The 19,884-nt window shown below is 38.7% G+C and overlaps 1 long non-coding RNA gene across 1 annotated transcript; it reads right to left on the bottom strand.

Moving 5' to 3' along the window:
* Positions 1-4,132: 4,132 nt before the first annotated feature.
* On the bottom strand, positions 4,133-15,623 carry LOC311091924. The gene is made up of 8 exons (XR_014608182.1): positions 15,501-15,623; positions 15,344-15,399; positions 14,807-14,874; positions 14,194-14,263; positions 9,137-9,247; positions 5,091-5,257; positions 4,709-4,764; positions 4,133-4,584 (listed from the first exon to the last, which is right to left on the bottom strand). It is a non-coding gene; the product is annotated as an uncharacterized lncRNA (long non-coding RNA).
* Between the last annotated feature and the right edge of the window lie 4,261 nt (positions 15,624-19,884).

Genomic DNA, 19,884 nt, shown 5'->3' with positions numbered 1-19,884 from the left:
CGTCTCGCAGATAAGAAAATATTGCGAGCGAACGAAAATCAATTTTGCATTTAAAATAAGTATTTGGATGTGCGCGGACGATCTCTTTCGCGTGTGCAAAGTTTCACTTTCTTGCTCCTTTCATACCAGCCGTGAGCGCTCTCTAAGCGCAGACGGCTCGCTTGCTCAACACAACCCAGCGTTACAATATGCCATAATTCCAGCCAATCAGAGATGAGACTGCTAAATTGCCAGCAGCCATGTCACCCTGTAGCCCAAGACTGGTTGCCCACTGAAGCTAAGCAGGGCTGAGCCTGGTCAGTACCTGGATGGGAGACCTCCTGAGAAAAACAGGTTGCTGCTGGCAGAGGTGTTAGTGAGGCCAGCAGGGGGCGCTCATCCTGTGGTCTGTGTGGGTCCTAATGCCCCAGTGTAGTGACGGGGACACTATACTGTCAAAGAGCACCGTCCTTCGGATGAGACGTAAAACCGAGGTCCTGACTCTCTGTGGTCATTAAAAATCCCAGGATGTCCTTCGAAAAAGAGTAGGGGTGTAACCCCGGCATCCTGGCCAAATTTGCCCAGTGGCCTCTGTCCATCATGGCCTCCTAATCATCCCCATATATACTCATTGGCTTCATCACTCTGTCTCCTCTCCACCAGTAAGCTGGTGTGTGGTGGGCGTTCTGGCGCAATATGGCTGCCGTCGCATCATCCAAGTGGATGCTGCACATTGGTGGTGGTTGAGGAGATTCCCCCTTCTATGTAAAGCGCTTTGAGTGCCGAGAAAAGCGCTATATAAATGTAATGAATTATTTATTATTATTATTAAATTCTGATTGGCTGGCTTGAAAACCAATCACAAGACTCCCTGCATCACCGACTGCGGAAGAGAACTAGTGCAGTTGAGTAAAGTTGGCAGTAAATTCACAGATTCGATTGTTGTTTAACCATCAGGACAGCAGTGATGGGTGAACTAAATTTGGCAACAATACAGTGAATTACAGTGAAGTTATTAAATATTTTTCATAAAAATCATAAGAAAATCACAAATGTACAATTGTACATACAACTTAAAATATATTTTCCCCAAAATAAGTGTTGTAGTATAACCATCAGGACAGCAGTGATGTGTGAACTGAATTTAGCAACAATACAGTGAATTACAGTAAAGTTATTGAATATGTTTCATAAAAATCATAAAAATTATACATTTACAATTGTATATACAATTTAAAATATATATTTTACCAAAATAAGTGTTGTAGTATAACCTTCAGGACAGCAGTGATGTGTGAACTGAATTTGGCAACAATATAGTGAATTACAGTAGGCTAAAGTTATTGAATATTTTTCATAAAAATCATAAAATGTATACATTTACAATTGTATAAAATTTAAAATATATATTTTCCCACAATAAGTGTTGTAGTATAACCTTCAGGACAGCAGTGATGTGTGAACTAAATTAGGCAACAATACAGTGAATTACAGTGAAGTTATTGAATATTTTCATAAAAATCATTTAAAAAAATCATAAATTTACAATTGTATATACAACTTAAAAAAAACAGTTTTTCCAAAATAAGTGTTGTAGTATAACCATCAGGACATCGGTGATGTGTGAACTGAATTTGGCAACAATACAGTGAATTGCAGTAAAGTTATTGAATATTTTTCATAAAAATCATAAAAATTATACATTTACAGTACAATTGTATATACAATTTAAAATATATATATTTTACCAAAATAAGTGTTGTTGTATAACCTTCAGGACAGCAGTGATGTGTGAACTGAATTTGGCAACAATACAGTAAATCACAGTGAAGTTATTGAATATTTTTCATAAAAATCATAAAACTTCTACATTTACAATATATACAATTTAAAATCTATATTTTTCCCAAAATAAGTCTTGTAGTATAACCATCAGGACAGCAGTGATATGTGAACTGAATCTGCCAACAATACAGTGAATTACAGTGAAGTTTTTGAATATTTTTCATAAATAATAATCATAAAAAATATGCAAAACGATATTTATACAAAATAAGTGTTGTAGTATAACCATCAGGACAGGAGTGATGTGTGAACTGAATTTGATGACACTATAGTGTGTGACAGTGAAGTTATTGACTGTTTTCGTAGTAACGCTTTTCGGGTTTTGCACTTTGCAGACGGTCCCTTCGGATCTGGGGTGCGTTTCCCGAAAGATGCTTTCGGGAAACGCACCCCTGTTTCGCTGCCGCCTGCGCATAAAGATCAATGTATTTTGTCCACTGCGAGGGAAAGCTCGTTTGGAGGAAAATTAGGTTGTAGCTGCTTGTCTACATTACTACGATTAAAAAGAGGTGTTATTTGTGCAGTAACAACGTTTAGCTCACGAGTTATTGACCCGGGAAGTTCGAATCTGTGAATTTACTGCCAACTTTACTCAACTGCACTAGTTCTCTTCCACAGTCGGTGATGCAGGGAGTCTTGTGATTGGTTTTCAAGCCAGCCAATCAGAATTTAGCAGTCTCATCTCTGATTGGCTGGAATTATGGCATATTGTAACGCTGGGTTGTGTTGAGCAAGCGAGCCGTCTGCGCTTAGAGAGCGCTCACGGCTGGTATGAAAGGAGCAAGAAAGTGAAACTTTGCACACGCGAAAGAGAACGTCCGCGCACATCCAAATACTTATTTTAAATGCAAAATTGATTTTCGTTCGTTCGCAATATTTTCTTATCTGCGAGACGAACATTTCTCCGCAAAACTCAGTTCACGCGCGTGCGAAATGCCCTTTTGCACACTCAAAATGTGATCTTGCGCGCGCAGAATTGTGACCGAAATCTCACCCCATAGCTTTCCGTCTCTGCGAGATTCGGAAGGGAATGGTTCAGATTTCGTTTGGCACGGCTACTAGAAAACTTACAACTGTCAGGCAGGCTGCTCACGTCACATCCACGTCGTCAAGCTCAGTTTGAGTCTGCGCAGTACGCTCGGCAATCAGGAAATGAGGGCTTCTAATGTGCTTCACTTCTCTCCGTTGAAACCTATGGGGTCGCTGTGTCCAGTTTATATACTGTCTATGCTTCTAATGTGCTTCAACTTCTCTCCGTTGAAACCTATGGGGTCGCTGTGTCCAGTTTATATACTGTCTATGGTTATCACACGCGCAACAACTTAAAAGATTCGAACGGACACGTTTAATTCATCTATCTGTAAATATCTTGATATTGATTAAACTTGCTCATTTTGTCTTTTTGAAGAAACTGCTGCCAATTTATTTTGTGTATACATTTAGGGTTGATTTAAGTATTTATATTTAACCCTACTGTGACCCACCGTTTTATCCTTAACGATGTTATTTATTTTTTATATCCAAACATTTTCATCCACAAGCAAAAGTGTCTAACTGCTTTATTTTTTTTCCTCTTTTTCTTGTTGAATTTAACTGTCATTTCATCCCTCAGGCCTATAAATAACAAAAAATGCTTTTTTAAAATGTATTATAATGAATTATTTAAGAAAATATATTTTAAGATATTCAACCTTGTAGGTTCTTTTTTCCTGTGTAAAAAATCTCATATTATGTATGCAAACCCATAATATATATATATATATATATATATATATATATTATGGGTTTGCATACATGATGAGATTTTTTACAGATCTCATAACATCAGTAACTCGACAGCCCTACCTAGAACGGGTTTCCTCAGCGTTTGTAATGTCTGCACAAAGGGCAGCTGTGCGAAGATTCGCCTTTGGAGGAAAACTGTTGATTTTATAGTCGAAAAATGTAAGTATCATTAATATTAAAAATTAATATTACCTCAGAATGATTTGCATTGCTATCCCACCCCAAAACATACAATAATAACAACGATAAATGCTGACCAATACTTAATTATATTACTTTTTACTGAAAATGATATAATTCAATAAAACAAACAAATTGTAATGTATGTCATATGACATAGCTATGCATGATTGAATACACTCTAGATGTGTATATAATGAACATATCTACATTTTCTTTCAAACAATTAAATAAAACATTAATTAAATAATTATATTTTATTTACTGACAACAATGAGAAATATTAATAAATTGGTAAAAGAATGAATGAAAGTCACCATCACACAATAAACAAATGCATAAGTCAACACATGAAACAAAGCTTTATTCAAACTACAATCATGTATGTAAGCTACAGGCGCTGAACCCCACATCCTTCTGCCATCAACACAGCGGTTCCCATTCTGCGGCTTTATTCTGATGAATCAGCTGACCGCCAGAGGTGAGCCGTTCCCTCGTGCCGTTGTTGCGTGATGTGTTGTGCTTCACAATCTGAGGCAATAAGAGCAGGTGGAGTGATGGAGGGACTCATCCATGGCACCATCTCCAGGATTCAGCTCTGAGCTCCTCATCCTCAGTGCTCACACCAGTCTGCTGACATTTCAGATCCTACAAAATGCACAAACATAACACAAAAGCAGTAATTTTAACCGCACAGTGTCATTTGACTTCAGTATTATTTAGAAGACAAAAACGCTTTTTTCCACAAATGCCACCATCATCTTCCCTTGCAGGTCCTGCTCCACCACAAAAGATCTGCAGCAAATGCACAGAAATCAAGAATCAGAAAGGTGCTGTAATAGCTCTGTTTGAAATTACAATAAAATAAACTACAACTTAAGATTTAAATAGTTGTTATTCATTTCTGTAGTATACTCACTCAAAGCCTTCATGAGCCACTCTCCACCGGATAAACACACATCTGTTCATCTGACCCTGTAACATCCAGACAAGACTCACATTACCTCTGTGATTTATGAACTCAACACTACATTTACATGTTGAGGTTGTTTTAACTTTTTATCCAACATAAATGTTCCTCAATTTATCAACTACTAATGGACAAATAAAATAGATAACTTATGTTTAACGTTAGTTACTTTATAGATTTGTTCTACATAATAGCACACATTCATCACTCAGATGTCCATTTCATGTTGTGATATTTCAAGATTTTCCTGTCAGATGTAAATAGACATTTAAAATAAGCGTCTTTAAGATGTATATGGTTTATGTAAATCCACTTTAGAGACGTAACTTACGTGTCCTTACTGGAGCTCCCCAAAGAGTATAGAAGTAACAAGAGGCGAAACTCCGTTGCAGTTTTGACAACAGCCACTAGGTGGCGCTTAGGTAGCGCGGCCGCCATTTTGGACTGAACCAACGGCTTTACCGTTAGCACAACTACTGTACAGCATTAACATTATGTCTGGAAATAATTGGAAACAAAGAAAACAGTGTTCTGCCATCAACTGCAACAACTACCAGTGTACAACCAATCAACTAGCATTTCATAGATTCCCCAAAGATCCAGAGAGGTAAAGTAGAAAAGGTTTTTATTAACTTTAAAGTGAGCTAACGTCAACGATAACAGGTGCTGTAACGTTAATGTAAGCTATCATGTAAGCTATCCCATAACCGCAGTAACAGTTTGTTAATGTTATGTATTTGGTCGAAATTGTCAAGATTCGTGGGCTTTTTAAATCGCATACTTTCAGAGATATATGAACACCTAACCTGGCAATGACCGCTTTATTAATTCACTGTTATCACTAAATTAACCCTTTAACTAGTGTCACCTTTTTTTCGCATAAACATGAAAATCACTATCCAAACTTAAATGGTTGTAATTCAAGAATGCTTTGGAATTTAGACCTATGGTTGGTCTTGTTTTAATTTGTCAGATTATTGTTGAAGTGAAATAAATTATGAAAGTGAAACAGAAAAAAGTTATATAAGTTTGAGTTTATTAAAATGTACAAATTTAAAATATAATTATATTTTATATAAAATATATATATTACAAAATATATTTTACTCTAGAACTGCAAGAAAATGAAAGCAAAAAATCTGAACAAGTTGTGTTCCACATTTTAGGTTGATATGTTGATATTTCGCTTCCTCACCCTTTCTGCCGTGTGCTCTAACGTTACACGGTTTGGAGCTGCGCGCTCTTGCTCGCTCGCTCGCTCTAGATTCCGGGTGATTTTAGCTAATTTGTGGGCATCAGGGAGCCGCTATCAATATGCGGGAGACTCACGGATCTTCCGGGAGACATGGGATGTCTGCTCTAGAGATATTAAAAACTAGAAACTACTTTTTAGTTCATTTAACCGCTTTTGAATTTGAACCGGTATCGTTCAATTCTATGACAGCTGTGTTGCGTTCAGTCCAAGATGGCGCAGCTGCAGCTCTGCGCATGGGTGAGTTTGTTGCAATACATACAACCGGCACATCCGGGAACTTAACTGTCAATTTCGTAACCGCCCCTTTTTAGGGGAAAACAAGCCAGACTTCCCATAGACTTCAATACAAAATAGCGGCACAAAACAACGTCCATACACAGCCGGCAGACGTGTATAACTTCAGAAATCACTTAGATGAAATGTGTCGAGTAATTATATGTCCACCCTGCCTTCCATAGAGCGTGAACGATACATTTATAAACTTAATTTGGGCAACTTTAAAAACATGTCCCTGTCATTCTACCAGCGTCAAATTGGTCTAACAACCCCACCCATTGGCCAGAAGTGTATTACCCGGACATTTACTCGTACCTCATCGAGTCACCAGGTAGCCAGTGAATGCTTTTACTTCGGTTTTAAGAAGTAAACATCTTTAAATGTGTAATATTATGTCTTTATATTTAGAGTAGCTACTGAGTGCACTTTTCTGTCCAGCCATACAACTAGCCTGATTTAGCTTTTGATAGCATCATCCGTAATTCATGATATTTCCATAACAGCAAGATATTGATGATGATGGCAGGCAGCTCTGCTGAAAAATCCAGCTAAAACCAGCCTAAGCTGGTCAGGCTGGTTTTGGCTGGTCTCCCAGCCTGGTCATAGCTGGTTTATCAGGCTGGTTTTAGAGGGGTTTTGAACACTTTTTTAGCTGGTCAGGCTGGTCTAAGCTGGTCAGCCTGGCTGGTCTTAGCTGGTTTTAGCTGGTCAGCCTGGCTGGTCTTAGCTGGTCAGCCTGGCTGGTCTTAGCTGGTCAGCCTGGCTGGTCTTAGCTGGTCATTGTTGGGCTTAGCTGGTCAGGCTGGTCTTAGCTGGTCATTGTTGGGCTTAGCTGGTTTTAGCTGGTCTTAGCTGGTTTTAGCTGGTCATTGTTGGGCTTAGCTGGTTTTAGCTGGCCAGGCTGGTCATTTTTGGGCTTAGCTGGTTTTAGCTGGTCAGGCTGGTCTTAGCTGGTCATTGTTGGGCTTAGCTGGTTTTAGCTGGTCATTGTTGGGCTTAGCTGGTCAGGCTGTTTTTAGCTGGTCAGACTGGCTGACTATGTCTTCTCTATTTTTCCTGCCACTGTGTGTTGTGACAAATGTAAACAATTCCAAGTATACTTAAAATAATCTTCAGGAGCACAGGCAACAATTCAAACAAATTCCTTTTATTTGATATTGCAGCCCCTTAAAACAACCCATTGATATGCTAACAGTAATGTACAAAATTATTAATTGAAATGATTAAAATGCTAAAAACTATAATAGTAACTAAAGGAGAACAATAACAGAATTATAGAGATACATTTTACATTACATTTTTCTTTTCTTTTTTTATGACATCTTGTATTTTTTGGGATATGTAATACCCCACTTGCTTCTCCCGCTTCTCTCTCTCCTTTTTCGGGTTCTTTTTGTTTGAGCCAGTCACTGAAGCAGACTTGAAAGATACATAATTTAGTAGGGGTGTGACGAGACGCTTACTCCACGAGACGAGACGAGACACGAGATTGGGTTCACGAGAACGAGACAAGACGAGATTTTTACACAATTTTTAAGAAATCCTCAATGATGAAATATATGAATGGAAAATAGTCTTTTATTCAACTGAAAATCACAAAATGCAAAACAATTTATGTGCATTTTGAAATCAACTTGTTATTTTACTTCTATTTTAATGAACTCTATGCAGTAAAGGACATGCAAACAATGCAAAATGTTTTGCTATAAACTCTACTTCTCCCTGTACGATTTCACATGAGAAATCTAACTCCTTTCCACAAATCGAACATAAAAAAATAAAACAGTATAAATAAAATAAATATAAATAACTGAAATAACACTTTAAGTGCAAACAGTAAGTGTGTATCCATAATCAAAGTACTGCTCTCTCAAAACTACAAGTTCAAACAGAAACAATTTTTTTCTTCAAGCATGAAAAAGAGATAAATTAACTAAGATAAGCCTAAGATATGGTCATGTTCTTTTTCAAGAATATAAGCATGTCGACGATTTCTGGCAGCAGTTGAGACCTTTGGGCAGTAACTAGGGCTGCACGATATGAGGAAAAGCTGCGATGTGCGATAACATTGTTTAATATTGCGATGTCGATATGATTTAAGCTATACTGTTCCCATGTATTAGTGCTTTAATAGGTTCTTTGCGTGATAGGTCAAATGTTTATTACCTGCCTGGTTCAGATTACACTATTTTAGCGCGATTTTGGCACGATCCGTTTCGTGGAGACTCATAAAGGACAACGGGCGTCGGGACGCAAGATTCGATCGTTTCATTTCGTATAGTGTGTCATAGTGGGCGACAACGCGTCTGTGATGCTTCACGACATCACGACAGAAAGACTAGCATGTTTAATTTTAACGGTCCTCCACGACGGGTTGAGTGTGAGCGAGAGTGAGTGAGAGTGCGGTTACAGTGAGTGTGCGTGTGTGTGTGTGCGCGCGAGTGAGTGAGTGAGCGAGGGACAGTGAGTGTGTGTGTGTGATTGGCCCGGCACACAAATGATTTAAAAGTGGCAGGGGCATCTTCAATACAAATTTCACCCTCACGCTCCATCACGCTGACATCACAACAACTCACAAGACAATTTTTTTTTTTTTTTTTTTTTTTTACTCACGAGACAAAGTTTCACCTCGACGAGAAATCTCGTCGCGTTTTAATCTCGCGAGATCTCGTAACACGAGATCTCGTCACACCCCTATAATTTAGATTATTAATTTGTCACTTTTCAACTAGTAAAACTTAGAAAGGTAATCAACTAATGTAAAACCGTTTTACTAAATTGGCTACGGCTACATAAAGTATATGAATGAATGAATGAATGAATGAATAAATGAAATAACAGATTACCTCTCAAAACTTGCAGCTTGGATGGTGTCAGGGGAAGCTTTGCAGAGTGTTTATTCGTGGGACACTCCTTTCCTGACACACTTCTGCTCTTTAAAGTGTTTGTATGTGGATCTTCAAGACAAAACATAAATGAGCTTCAATTGTATGAAAAAAAACACTCTTCAAAATATCTTCTTTTATGTTCTACAGAAAAAATAAACTTATACAGAATATATTCCAGTTGGTAGCTATAAATGTTGTGACGTTACTCCTACTTTGGCTACCACATCAGAGCTGCATTTTTTTTAAAGATCTCAATATTACAAATAAGAAGCTGTATTTTTTTTCCTACAAAGATATCTAGTCATTTCAGTGAGATCTTAACAGTTTGTGTGGAACCTTTCAGCACGTGTCAAGCAACTTTAGTCTGGGTAGATGCCATATTTAATTCCAAGTGAATCAAAAATGAGGCTGTGTGGAATATGCATACAGTCAGTTCAAAAGTTTGTACCATCTAAATGTGCTGGATCTTTTTACTTCATCACCACCCATGTTTTCTAAAGTTGATTTTTTTCAATATTTCATCAACATAACAGTACATTTAACCGTCTGTCTTTTACAGACAGTGTTAGCTGTAGCTTTGATTTCGAATTAAAAGTCTCAATATGTGATGATCATTAGCTTCAATGCAGAACATTAATAACTATGATTGGGACTGCCATATATACATACATTATAATGAGCAAAATATTGCATTAAAAACGTTGTAAATTCTTTGGGATTAGTTGCTGTGTTTCAGCCATAGACTGTAAAAAAAGATGGACGACGCCCCTTCGCTCTCTTCCATTGATGAGAACTGAAGCCCGATATGGCGCTGACATCTTGGGGCTTGAGTTTGCGCAGTAGCGATCTCGGGACCAGACCTGCGCAGTAGTGGGCAGGAAGTAATCAACGCTCCGCCCTCACTCTCGCCGAATGCACTGAGGGAGAGTGGATTCTGCACACTTTTTTAAAAATTGATTGCAGTACGACAAGAGGCTTGTTAAAATAAAGTATACAATCTCCTCAGTCCTCTGAAGATCCAGACAAAATGTCCGTTGGTGCTTCGGTGACTACTTCACTCAGAGAACCTGTCAATCACAGCTGTCAATCATGACGTTACACCACCGCATCACGTAACTAACTAAAAGCCAACTTATTTTTGAAACAGACACTTGATCTTACACCAGCGTGATAAAAACAACAGCAAATGAAAGAAACCACATTTGGAAAAAAGATATTTGAAGTGTAATTTAATTGTTTAGTTGGTATCAAGTCCCGTTGAATAACACGGGGAGGCGGGGCTTATGACCTATACTAGGACCAGTCACCGGGGGGCGATCGAGACGTTTTGGCTTCACTTTTCAGGGCTTGTGCGGCACGCTTGGCTTCAGCGTGTTGTCCTGGGAGGAGTGCATCCACAACAGAAGTTTCACTATGTAATAGTTGATTACTATTCAAGCCACTAGATATCAACTAAAGTGGATTTTCAGAGGGAAACAAATAAATTAAATTGACTTTAGAATTCACAAAATGACAGTTAATTGCATTAACATGCAATGTAATACCTATGAAAAAAAAAAAACATGTCAATGTGTTACATTAACAATGCATCTCTATTTAGTTTTTCACCGATGTCTAGGGGCTGTTTACACCAGGCCACTTCATGCATTTTCTCAGATCGGATTGCTGTCTGATTTATCAAAACGATTCCATTTACACCTGGTTACATCAATGTGTGTGTGTTTTTTTTTTTTGCGGATATAAATCCGATCTTCAATTCCCGCTATATGCAGATTTAATGGAGTGCACGTCACCGAAAGCAACAGATATGAGATACATTATTTTATTGATCATCAGCTAAAATTTCTGAATCAAAGCCCGCAATAAGAGAAAGCAGAAACAAGCCCTGGTAAGATCATTTCGTTTCTTTACATTTAATGAAGATGATTGTGTGTTAAGCGTCTGCGACTTACTTTCACTTTGATTTGCGATAGTTTGCACGTTGGTTTGATGAATAGATGCTCATCTGCGGCGATGCGTGTTGCAGTAGCGTCATCATATCTGACTATAACATGACATATAGCCTATAACACGCTCTCACGTTTATTTTTTAATAAACCATATTCAACAACATATAAAAATGAAATAATCTTTAGAGTAAAGCCGCAGCATCATTACCAAGCGTGAACCATTGACAGTGAATGAAACGAAGCGAACTACAGGCCGTAGTGTGACATGCGTAAACCAATGGTGTAAACATAATCATAGAGATGACGTGCCACGGGTTTTTATTTAAAAGAAAAAACGTAGCTTGTGTTTGTATGTAGGTCTAGGCAATTTATATTCACAATACTTAATAACTAATATTATTTTATTGCATTTGTATTAAATGTTTGAAGAGGTAAAAAAAATATCGGTCGGTCTTAACTAGTGTTGGGCGATATGCTCCATTTTCATATCGTCCTATCGTCAGCCTGTAAGATCGGTGGTACGCGATATTATCGTGAGGGGGCGGGGCTTACTTATTTGATCATTAACTTGCTTATTTACTCGTTAATTTGCTTGTTTTATTAGTTCGTTTTATATATGAGAATTGTTTTCTATTTTGCTAGCAAAGGTGGAGTGTTTATCAATAGGCTAAATCAGGTTATTTCCCGGTATAGTGAGGTAAAAAAAGATCCTAATCATTCTTGTATCTGACTCGGAGTATTTCAACATGTCAGCGGGAAATTTACGGACACACATTATCCTCTCATGCCGTTACAGATGCAGCATTTTGACTGTACTTCTGCACGAGATGAGAACACGTTCTAATAATTTCTTGGGTCAAGAAAGAGTCGGAGTTTGTGATATATGTCATCCTACCAGTGCTCTCTCTGTCTGTATGCAAGTGCACTTCACACATCGCACTTCAATAAGCCCGAAGAACGCGGGTTAATGTGTTTTAAATGCTGAGAGAAATCAAAGGCAAAAATCTAAAAGTCGATCGGTTATACTTAAACTTATGACTTGACTCCGATAAAGGAAAACGGGTTAATGTGTTTACATGACATGCATTGCCAGTTTATTCAGCATAATCGAGTTAATAACGTGCATGTAAACACGCTCATTCCCTGAAAATGAAAGCAGAAACGGACTGAGCTTTCGCTGCATTAACAGCGCGTTCTCTCAGAGATGACGGTGGATATAACGGTATAGCAACTATCTTAATTTACTGGCTTAATATTTCTCTTGTGGACTTACATTATTGACAGTGAAACAATTAGAAGAATATTACTTGTTAAACAAGTGTTTGAAGTAGGGGTGACCCCGAATAGTCGAAGATTCGATTGGAGGAGCCTGATTCGACTACCGATCTCACGGTCGAATCTTCGCACAGGTGTTATGAAACGAGGATCATGCCACTTTGGCTATATGAGAGCGCTCAATGTCTGATTTCACATAGAACTATCGGTTTTCTGTCGATACGTTAATATTCAGCCTATTATGATAATGCTGTATATAAAAATGTGCAAAGAAATAAGCTTTTAATAAATATTTTTAATGTGCGTGAATAAATCCAAACACCCCGTGACAGATTTAAGTTTCACTTTCAATCCGTGACCGACAGAGGAGCGTCTTGGCGGCAAGGATTTACATTTTTAACAATGTCTGGGATAAGAAACTTTAAAGTGTGGATGTACACCATCAGAAAGGATATTCTCCAAGGCTGGATTTAGCATCAGGAAAACCATGATCGCACTTCTGCCCGGCCAACGAACATGTTTCACGTCAGAATGTATTTTATCCGCGCGCACAATTTGAAAAGACTCCAACGGATACAGACAGAGTGAAAGACTGGATTTGTTCTCTCGATCAGGTAGAGTACAAGTGATTTCAAAACTTTTTAGCCGGTTCTAATTTGATTTTTGGATGCTGTGAGTGTGAACATTTTTAGCTAAAAAGACTGCCACTCCAGTTTAGCATTTATTGTTGTTTCTGCAGTTAAAAAGACAAAGTTGAAAATTCTGGCTACTATCGTTATTTTAATAGTTTCTTTATTTTAATTTTATTTATTGATCTGTCAGGGTTATCTAATCTTTATTTGTGGCTTGTGTTTTGAATATATGTTCCCCTGCACTTTAGGCATTTTGCACACATTTGCTCATGTTGTGACTTGATTCTGATTTATTTCGTTTTGTATTTTTATTTATTAGAAAGGTATATTCTGTTCTAATTTAATTTAGTAAATTAATTGTTTATTTTTTCGGTGCATCGATGTTGTGGTGTATAGAGCCTGCTCGCACAGGTAATTTAGCCGATTTAATTTGATTTGCATGTGAAATGCAAATCCTGTCCGTGGCCTTTCTGGAGTTATTTATGTTATTTCTTAGTTTTATTGATCCAAAATGTTTTTATACATTTTCTTCTATATCTTTGTGTGATTTTATGTACATGGCGGCTTTGAAATGTTAAATCCCCGCCCCCAGCCCCACACACATGATTCGACTATTAGTCGACTATAGGCAAGACATGACGATTCTGATTCGACTATGAAAATCCATAGTCGGGGACACCCCTAGTTTGAAGTTGCTTTTGATTTCACAGACGGCAGAGTTGTGCTGCGTTCTTGAACTAAAGACTTTTATTAGGCCTATATAATTTTAGTGATATTATTATCATTAATATTTTGTAATTGTATTGTTTTTAGTGTTATTAGTGTCATTCAATGTTTTGTTAATGTGCTATGGAAACAAAATACTGACGAACAACGATGCCGTCTTCATCTTGGCTCTAAATGATGCGTCTGTTAAAGCAAGCACTCTTGACAATTTGTGAATGGATCTCATACGCGCGTCGGTGATGTCGCAAGTGTGGTTATGTGGTGATGTCGTTATGAATTTAGGCAAGGCAAATTAATTGTAGTTCATAATTAATGTACCCATTAATGTTCATGTTTCAGTACCCATGCCTACATATGGGTGTGTTCATATGGATGAAAGCCTGTTGTGTTCGGTCTCTTGATTTGTGATAGTGGCAGCTATTGTGAAACTCACCTTGTCAAGGTGACCGCATCAAGATCTTGTCCTGAAGAATCACAGGGCCAAACGCTAGGGATTATTTCATCTGATAACAAGAGCATAGCCATAAGTTTAAGAACTCTAATGATATCTTTAGCCCCTGATATTGCATTGGGGATATCAATTCAAACATTTTAAAGGCTAAGAGTATGAGCCATGAGTAAGCTGGCCAGATATCTGTGAAAAATAACTTGCGTGCCTGAACCATATTTAGCATTTAAAAGTAAAAAGAATTTCAGTATTTATCAGTAAAAAATACATACAAATAAATAAATAACCCTGAGTATGGTGTCTGTCTCACTGGCCAACATAACTCAAAACAGACCTAGAGAAATAAAATAAAATAAAATATACCAATGACCATGATATCCTGTTATCATAATAGTTAAATAAATAATTATAACTACGACCATTATACCATTATATTTGTCGCCTATTATTTAGCCTACAGGCTTCTCAAGGACAATCACACTGAAAAATCCTGGGGTTAATGATTTTAAAATGTGAGACTTCTTTCAAAAGCATAAATCTTACAGACCCCAAACTTTTGGGCAGTAGTGCATTGTATGTTTGAGGTGGTTTTGCTTACTAATCATATGGTTCATAGCCATGGAGATTTTCTTGGATGGGGTTGCAGCAGGCCTTCAGCATGATGATCTACAGTAGGAACATAACATGCAATTTCACAGAGCCAACACTGTTACATAGGATTTACAATAGGGTTTATTACAAGAAACCAAGCCAGAGCAGAGGTGAACTGCAGAAAAGAGAAAGAATTATATATTTAGATAATATATTAAGATAATAATTAATTATATATTAATATAAATAGATGCATATGAAATTAATAATTCACCCTTTGTTGTAGAGGTTTTTTTCATGTTGCTCCTGAAATCACTTTTTTTAAATCACTATTTGTAAGTGACGTCACTGATTAACAGTGCAGTGCATTCTTTTAGGTTAAATAAATTAGCTTACTTCCAATCACCCATTGACAAATTACCAGCAAAACAAAACTATCAAAAACTGTTATCTACACAAAGATGTGGTTAAAACCCCAAACTTTTATAAACAAGAGCTCCAGTCAGACTATAGTTAGCCTTAACGTAAGTTAGGCCTAACTTACCTCTTCTGAAACTGGTTGAGATGCTAACGGACTTTTTCGAAGACACAAAACCATTTCTATAAAGTAAATATTCAACAGGAGCGTGTCAATTACATGCAATAAAGGTGTCAGGGACGTTTGTATGTATTATTTGTGTGAATTTGTTGACTAAACTCACCTGAAAGCAATGAAAACAACAGCGAGAGACAAGAGTTTTGCTGTGTGTCAGTTGATGACGTTTCCCGTTTCCATCTGCTCTCGCGCGCACAGCGCGCTCGCTCCAGTGTTTGAATGCGAATGTTCGAATGTTCACGCGCACGCACATTAAAACACTTCAAAGTCACGCAGCATTTAAATAAACATCTAGAATTAAAAAAATCATTAATATTAAATCATGAATTTAAAACTCATTGTGTAGTTATATGACCCATTCATGTGCAATATGCCAGGTTTATGGCAGGCGAGTAAAAAAAATTGTGACAGTGACAGAAGTATTAAAAGTTTTTTATTTTATTTTTGAAAAATTCAATTTACATTTATATAATGATAAGTTGCGTTAGAATACTAATAATTGCGTTATATTACTAAATGGCAAGCAAACAAACAAACAAAAAATCTGGGTTCCAGACGGTTCCAATAATTAACTAGTGTATATTATAATCAACTTCGTCTATATTAACTTATTGTGTGTGTGTGTGTGTGTGTGTGTGAATTATTATTATTATTATTATACATAATTATATATATATATATATATATATATATATATATATATATATATATATATATATATATATATATATATATATATATAATATTGTGAGATGTTCATCAGCTTGGCTAGGCTGGGAGACCAGCTAAAACCAGCTGACCACCAAATTGTCCAGGCTGGGAAACCAGCTTGACCAGCTAGGAAAGGCTGGGAGACCAGCTAAAATAAGCTATAAGCCAGGCTGGGAGACCAGCTTGACCAGCTAAGCCAGGCTGGGAGACCAGCTAAAACCAGCAAAGCCAGGCTGGGAGACCAGCTTGACCAGCTAAGCCAGGCTGGGAGACCAGCTAAAACCAGCAAAGCCAGGCTGGGAGACCAGCTTGACCAGCTAGGCCAAGCTGGGAGACCAGCTAAAACCAGCTAAGCCAGGCTGGGAGACCAGCTTGACCAGCTAGGCCAGGCTGGGAGACCAGCTAAAACCAGCTAAGCCAGGCTGGGAGACCAGCTTGACCTGCTAAACCAGGTTGGGAGACCAGCTAAAACCAGCAAAGCCAGGCTGGGAGACCAGCTTGACCAGCTAGGCCAGGCTGGGAGACCAGCTAAAACCAGCTACTTCCAGCTTAAACCAGCTAAAACCAGCCAACCAGCTTAGGCTGGTTTTAGCTGGATTTTTCAGCAGGGAGATGGGCATAAATACATGGAAATGTATTTAAAATAAAATAAAAATACAAAATACTGTGTGGAAAAATTTAATTAAATACAAATACATAATAGGGGTAGCCTACTGTGTGAGAAAAAAATGTTTAAATACAAATTACATGTTTGTAAGGGTTAGTACACGTCCTCAATCCGATATTGTGTATGGCGCTCGCCGGTTTGTTTTCCCCTAAAAGTGGGCGTGAACCTTTTCAGAGACGTTCTATGACGCTACGCCGGTTGTATGTATGGAACGTTCTATTGAGTTTCGCCTCTTGGTACTTCTATACTCTTTGAGCTCCCCTGTTAGCTAACGTTATACATAATAAAACGTGTTTTTACAGCAAAATCACAACTATACTTTACTGTGTAACGTCTTTACACCTTCAACAATTCAACAGTTTACTCTACAGTAGTTCAACACATGCAATTTTAACAAAAGGAACCGTGTTTACTCACATTTGAAAGCACCCGCATCGCTGATCTCTGCGATGTTTGATAATGACGTATCCTCTCGCGTAGCCTCCTGGGATAAAAGAGTATCCATCGGTTGAGCACTCGAAAATCTGCCCGAAAGCAGAAAGCCATCCGGGAACTTCCCGCCTACTCTTTTATAGTCTCAGCCTCAGACGTCACGCCCACGGAACGTTGGCTAAACGTCTGGAGCCGGTTGCACCAACAGGGCTTTACTAAGCCTGGTCCTAACTGCTAAGTAGGTCTTAGTTAAGACCAGTCTTTAGAGCTGACCTAACGTCGGTTGCACCAACCAAACTTAAGCCTAGGCTTAACTATGCCTGGTCTTAGCGTTGCGCGTTCATGTGCGGTTGACCAGCAGCGTGCGTTGCTAGGTTACGCTGTAAACTATCTTCCGCTGTTTTGTTAACTTGTAACGTTAAGTGCCAGTGACACTCTGCGGATGGCCCGACATGCGGTGGATTTGTGGACATTAATCATGTCTCCAACAGTGTTTTGAAACGCACCATTTGCATAAAAACGTAGCGTTATTAACAGCTGTAATGCTGGTGTCAATGCTGCGTTGTGGTTCAACACATACTGTAAGTCGGGTGACAGCTCTTCAACAAGTTCATATATATCTCTCCGACAGAATTGAAACCTCTCTCTCAGCTCCTCATCATTGTAAATGTCCAATGGATTGCTTCTGTCCCTAATAACTCTCTCCCGTCTAAAAGCCCGCTCATTGTAAAGTCTGTGTATAAGGCGCGCCATGTCTTTACTGCTGAGTTATCAAGTGGTTACTATAGAAACATTATCTAACGGCTATTAACGCTATTATATGCCTAGATTTTGAATTTACGCCTGCTACTGACTAGGCGTAAGATTTACGCCCGGTCTTAGCGAGAAGAGGACTTAAGCCTGGATGGTGCAACTGTCGTAACTTTTAGGTCGGACTTAGAATGCTGAGTTAAGACCTACTTACCTTAAGACCAGGCGTAAGCCCTGTTGGAGCAACCGGCTCCTGATGCATATGGTACACTTAGTCTCAGCCTCAGACGTCACGCCCACGGAACGTTGGCTAAACGTCTGATGCATATGGTACACTTAACTGGAAACACTTCAGGAATGTCGAAGTCGTCATCTGATTGGTTGAATTTTATCGGATTTCCGGGGGGCGCGATTGTCGCGTTTATTTTCGGTCCGCCGGGAAACAAAGCGCAGACGTGTGATTGCGGAAGAAAAACGGTTGTGTTTACATGAGTGACAATGAGCATTTATCAAGATCAACTAAACGTAGGATTCTCAAAAGTATGCGAGGTTCACGGCATAGACTCTTTAAGAGATGTCCAGGAGTTTTGTTTGAGGCACTTAGTGGAGACAAAAATAGATATTTTAGCCTGTTTGCCGACGGGATTTGGGAAGAGTATTATTTTCCAAGCCTGGCCGACCCTTTGTCAGCATTTAGAAGGATTCCCAGCAGATCCAATTTTACTAGTTGTGTGTCCCCTCCTATCTATCTTGTTTTCTTCTCCTTCTTTGATTTTCTATGCTGACTGACTTGTTGCACACCGGTCTGTTGTTGTGGGGACATTTCCACGCCCCGAAACGTGACGCTGAACGAAACGAACTGTAATTGGTTGTTTGACATGTCGGTCAAACGGCCTTATGGGCGGGCCTTGGCCAAAGAAAGCTGCTATGAATTCCAGACCTTCAGCCGTCAGTCTGAAGGTCTGGCTACGCGAGACTATGGTACACTTAACTGGAAACACTTCAGGAATGTCGAAGTCGTCATCTGATTGGTTGAATTTTATCGGATTTCCGGGGGCGCGAGTGTCGCGTTTATTTTCGGTCCGCCGGGAAACAAAGCGCAGACGTGTGATTGCGGAAGAAAAACTGTTGTGTTTACATGAGTGACAATGAGCATTTATCAAGATCAGCTAAACGTAGGATTCTCAAAAGTATGCAAGGTTATACGTGCACGAACAGATCAATGACTTACTGCTTGTTTTCTTCTCCTTCTTTGATTTTCTGTGCTGACTGACTTGTTGCACGCCGGTCTGTTGTTGTGGGGACATTTCCACGCCCCGAAACGTGACGCTGAACGAAACGAACTGTAATTGGTTGTTTGACATGTCGGTCAAACGGCCTTATGGGCGGGCCTTGGCCAAAGAAAGCTGCTATGAATTCCAGACCTTCAGCCGTCAGTCTGAAGGTCTGGCTACGCGAGACTAACTCTTTTATGAATACTGATGTTTCGAACGTACTGCTTCCTTCACGTACTGTTTTCGCCTACTATATAGTAGGAAAGTAGGCATATTCGAACGCACTTAAGTCCGAATCTCGCGATAATTAGTACGTCACCCAGGTAATTCTCGCCTACTCTTTTGGATTCGTACATACTTTTTCGCTCGCCTACTCTTTTCCCCATACTAAATAGTAGGGAAGTATGCGGTTTGGAACGCAGCATCAGTGTAGCTATCTATGGCTGCGTTCGAAACCGCATACTCAATGAGTAGGTACTTAATTTCAATAAGTAGGCTACTTACTTAACAAGCGCTAAAAGAGTAGGTACTTTATAGCCAGATCTCGTTGAGTATGAATGCGAACCGGACATCTGCCATATTGACGTTATCATGTGACCTACGACGCATTATCACACGCGCAACAACTTAAAAGATTTGAACGACACGTTTAAATA

This window comes from Abramis brama, assembly GCF_963993115.1.
Source record: "Abramis brama genome assembly, chromosome: 11".
In the NCBI taxonomy this organism is placed as follows: domain Eukaryota; kingdom Metazoa; phylum Chordata; class Actinopteri; order Cypriniformes; family Leuciscidae; genus Abramis; species Abramis brama.
The sequence above is the reverse complement of the archived record's forward strand: the minus strand, read 5'-3'. Positions and strand labels throughout refer to the sequence as shown.